The following is a 5,047-nucleotide window of genomic DNA, read 5'->3' on the forward strand; positions in this document are numbered from 1 at the left end:
CTTTTTCTTTAATCATGAGTAAACTCTGGCTCCAGTCCACAGATCCCTTGGGAGTTTTAAAATGCAAGCATTATTATTTTACTGTTTTTACCATTGTAATGCCATCTAAGTTACTTTCTTAAGTTTGTTGTTTGTGTGCTATGGACACTGATACCAAACTTCCTGCTTCCATCTTTCCCTAAATTCCAAGGGGCATATACTAGAATCTCTGAATAAGGATCTTGAAACATCTTTCACATAGTCTTAGGGATAAGAAAGGAAAAGCATACTATTTCAAAGACATTTCTGTACAATGAATTTTCCCTTACCAAGTCCATGATCAATTGCTTAGCTTTCCTTTATGTTTTCTTGAGGGTCACAATGGGCTCTTGTCATCCCACTCTTGGGATACTTTCATGTCTTGTTTTACATAATTTCCTTTGTTCTAAGTTCTGATGCCTAAGCAATAATAAACAAAATGCATCAAATATTTAGCTTATTGAACATGTGTCATTACCTCATGCTTATACACAAAAGTGTGATATTATAGACAGTGTATCCCTCATCACATCTTCCATGAATTTGTAAGTGAATAGATCTGTGTAATCTGATGAGTAATTCTATTCTCCTTCAAAGCGAGAAGAAAATGCTTTTAAAAGATTTTAAACTTATACCATTGTGGTAACTGAGCTCATGAAAAAATCATTGTGTCATGATTCACTGAAGATCTTAGAAATATATTAAATAATTCAAGCCCATTTTAAAAGCTAACAGAGACCTTGTTCAAAGAGATCTATCTCCCTAGTTCATATTAAAATGAATATTTCAGCATTTTCATATCTATTTAAGAATGAATTTTTAAAGCAACTATCAACTAATTTTTCCAGATGATTAACTTTAATTTTTTTCACAAATCGAACAAGAAAAGCTTATAAATATGTCTGTTTATAGATCTGCACATGTGTTTATCAAATGCCTGTTCTGCTATTTAAATAGCAGAGAAGTTTACATCTCAAATATTTTGTGTTGATAGTGTCACTGTTCTTTACAAAGTGGCTTAATCAATATTTTGACTTATTTATGTTTTGATATGTAAGTTATTATAAAACCTGAATGTGTTGTTGTTGTGTATATACATATGTACTAATATATGTATTTCAGGTATTCATTTATATAATCTTGAAGTAAAATACACAAATCATTACGCAATGAAATCAGAATTACAGCAATGTGATGTTGTTGTTAATTGCTATAGGGTCTGTTCTGACTCATAGCAACCTTATGCTCAAATGAAGGACACACTGCCCAGACCTTCGCCATCCTCACAATTGTTGTTACTTTTGAGTCCATTGTTGGTGCTACTGTGTCAACAATGTGATACATATTAAAAAAACAATAAAAACAAACCTATTACCATAGATCCTAGCCCAGCTCACAGAGTAGAACGGCTCCATGGGATTTTCTTTGGTGTAATTTTTATGAAAACACAGCAGCAGACCTTCTATAATGCTGCTAGTTGAATTCAAACTGCTCAACTTTGGTTCAGCCCAAACTGTTTTCACTAACAAGAGCTAATATCCCTATTTCAACCCCTGGAGGTAAGTTTTTTAAAAATATAAAAATTTAAGAACACATGAATTATAAATATTTCAAAAAATAGTAAGTAAATAATACAAAAACCAGGACAAGAAAGCTAACAAACCTAGCTGTCAGATATCATTTAGAATTAATAATACTGTAATGAGTTTAATATCATATTCTTTCATTTCTTTGATTAAAAAGAGGTTTGATCAAGTTAAATGGATGTTGTTCCTTCTAGATTTATTACCTTAAAAGGATTTTATAAAGGTAGTTTAATGGGGGAGATCCTAGTATATGATACATATACAATTTAATGTATTACAAAGTATTTGGCATATTTCTGGTTAATATGGGGTGGGGAGAAGGGAAATATCCTTGCCTAAGCTTTATTTCCCTCATTAATTTATATACATCAAACATGTCAACAGAATTCATAAGGCATGTCTGTTTGAAGCCCCTGAGAGAGAACTCACCTTAAGGCAAGTAAAGCAATTAAAACCACAGATACCCTTGAAGATTATTTGGGAGTGATGTTCTAATTCTGATACACAGCATAGTGGTTGGTACACAAAATTGTTGGCTAGCTCAGATCCCAGTGGACTCATGTTTGAGTCTCACAGAAAAAAATGAAGCTGTAAGAAAAAAAAGAAAATCAGAAAGGTTGTTTGCTAAAATTTCTTTAAGACACTGATGTCTAAAGAGAACTGGAATAGTATCCACTCAAGTAAGTGTAATATCCAAGCTGGAAGAGGTGTATTCTCCATGTTTCTGTAGTTTACACAGTTCATTATTGGCTCATAAGGGGCTCTAGTACAAACAGTGAGGTTCTCAACCTTGAATACTCCAGTATATTGGCAGGGATGGGACCCAGTGGAAGGGGCAGGAGCCCAGCAGATGCGGTGGCTATGCCAATCAGACACAGCAGTATTCAAAGGAAGAACAGAACAAGAATATTAGAATATAGCACTCCCCTGGAATCTCACAGGAACTCTGTGTCAGCACAAGTGACACTGCCTTTGAATACTAACCCCTATGTCCAAAGGGGCTGAGGTTCGGAATAGGCAGGTAGGGACAAAAGATAAACACAGCTCACATCATCTTGATCACATTTGGTCCCACAGAAGCCCTCTAAGGCAAGTTTCATTCATCTTTAACTGGGGGCAGGAGGTGGTGTGTGTGTGTAGATCCTTAGATAACAAATCTCACAGATACCTGCTTTGTATTTCTACCTAAGAGATTCAGAGGAAACATGGGATTTCCTTTTTTTCTTTAAGTTTTGACAAACATTTATTAAGTGCCATATTGTCTTCATAAACATATAAAAAAATCTGCTTCACTTTTTTTTTCATTAGATTACATTTTTTTTTTTTTTGCAATACAAGTAAAATGTGTTCTTGGGAAAACATGAATAACAACAAAATGAATAACCTTCTTTTAATGAGAAATGCATGAAAAGCAATTTAAAAAATTGTTTAAATCCTCTATTGTTTCATCATAGATAGTCACTGCTCAAATTTTGATGCATATACTTGTTTTCTTTGATTGTCTACAAATATACATGATTTCTTTATAACAATGTGATGTTAATATATTTATATACTTAAAGTTTTTTTAACTTTCTAATACATAATGTACATCTTCATGCCAAAAGGTGAAATTTATGGTTGAATGAGGGAGACTGGCCAATTATGGGGGGCAGGAGGGAAATAGTATGCCAGTCACAAGAGGTATACCTAAAATAAAGTCACACCAAAAGTTAAAATTAAGAACATGGCAAAAGAGATGTAAGAAAATGTAAAGAGAAAGTTCTGGTGGCAATCCTACCATCAGCAAAACAGAGCTTAAGGCAGACTGTATTTAAATAGGATAAGGACAGTTCAGTTTTGCCTTCCAGTGCATGATCAGCAGTTTGTCTCTTACTCTTTTTCAACTCTTCCAGCTCCTCTGCTACCTTTATCATCTCCTCATTGCTTAATTTCTTGCCATGGATCTCCCCTCTAAGTTGAGGGTGAGAAAGAGCCAGCCTTTCCTTAAAACTTCCTTCTTCCAGCTTGTTTTCTTACTCCACAAGAAGGCTGCTCCATGGGAGGGCGCTCCTCAGAAAGGTACTTTCTAGAAAGGTGCTCTTGGGGAGGGTGCTCCTCTGAAAGGAGCATCTCAGGCAGGAGCTCTAGGAGGAGTTCTTTGGGAAAGAACTCTTCATTCTCAGAAGAGGTCTCCTCTGAAAACTGCTCCTCCTTCTTCTTTTTCCTTCTTTTCCTCCTCTGCTGGCCTTCTTCCCTCTCCAGCTAGTGCTTTTCATGAATGGGCTTCACAGGAGGCAGTAGCTCCATGGTCTTTGGCATGTTCTGGGGCACGTATTCATTTTCTTTGGGTGGTTTTTCCATGTTACGAAGTTCTTTAAATGAAAGCACAGTTATTCTGGCTCGTTCCTGGTAGTTTGCTCCTTGTTTTCCTTTCCTTGAGGTAACTTCCTTCTGCTTTCCCCTTAGACCAAAGGACAATAGGGAGATGAGTATCTGGAACTGCAAAAAAAAAAAAAAAAAATTGTGACATGATAATTTATTGCATTGTTAAAATGCTAAAAAACGTTATTTCTGAAGGGAATATTTAGAAAATGGCATACTGACTCTAACAATAATAAAATGTTACATTGGATATTTTTCTTTTCTGTAAATATTAGTATTCTAACATTAAAATGGAAAAGAATGATAATATTGTTGTTGCTAAATGCCTTCAAGTTGGTTCTAATTCATTATTGTTGTTAGGTACCACTGAGTGGGTATCATCTCATAGTGACCCTCTGCACAATAGAATGAAACACTGCCCTGTTCTGCGCCAACCACACAAATCATTGCTACATTTGAGCCCATCACTGTTGAGATTTTATCAATCCATCTCATTGGGGGACCTTCCTCTTTTTCTCTGACCTCCATTTTACCACACATGCTATCATTCTCCAAGGACTGGTTCCTCCTGATAATATGGCTGAAGTAAGAAAGACGAAGTCTGGCCATCCTGACATCCAGGGAGCATTCTGGCTGTACTTCTTTCCAACACAGATTGTTTCGCTCTTTTGGCAGACCATCAATTCCATTAATTTCCGGTGCCTTGTTCTTTGCCAATGCCTTCAATGCACCTTGGACTTCTCCCTTCAAAATCATATGTTCTTGATCGCTACCTCTTCAAATGGTTGAAAATAAACCCCCTTTTTCTGATACAGTGACTCTGTTCAGTCCTTCCACCTTCTTATGATATTTCTACATCATTCAGTATTTTGCCAATAGAAGCAAGTTGAAGCTTGAACTTTTTCTTCCGTTTTCTCACTCCGAGAAATACTGAGCGTGTTTTACCCATCTGGTTTTCTAACACCAGGTCTTTGCACATTTTGTTAGATATTTGACTTTGTCTTCTCGAGCTGCCTTTTGAAATTTTCTATTCAGCTCTTTTACCTCCTGATTTCATCCATTTGCTTTAGCATCTTATT

The 5,047-nt window shown here is 35.8% G+C and overlaps 1 pseudogene; it reads right to left on the reverse strand.

Annotated features, from left to right (window-relative positions):
- Positions 1–3,417: 3,417 nt before the first annotated feature.
- LOC102829648 lies at positions 3,418–3,947 on the reverse strand (annotated as a pseudogene).
- Positions 3,948–5,047: the final 1,100 nt, after the last annotated feature.

The sequence above is a fragment of the Chrysochloris asiatica genome, unplaced genomic scaffold (assembly GCF_000296735.1).
Source record: "Chrysochloris asiatica unplaced genomic scaffold, ChrAsi1.0 scaffold00017, whole genome shotgun sequence".
Taxonomy (NCBI): domain Eukaryota; kingdom Metazoa; phylum Chordata; class Mammalia; order Afrosoricida; family Chrysochloridae; genus Chrysochloris; species Chrysochloris asiatica.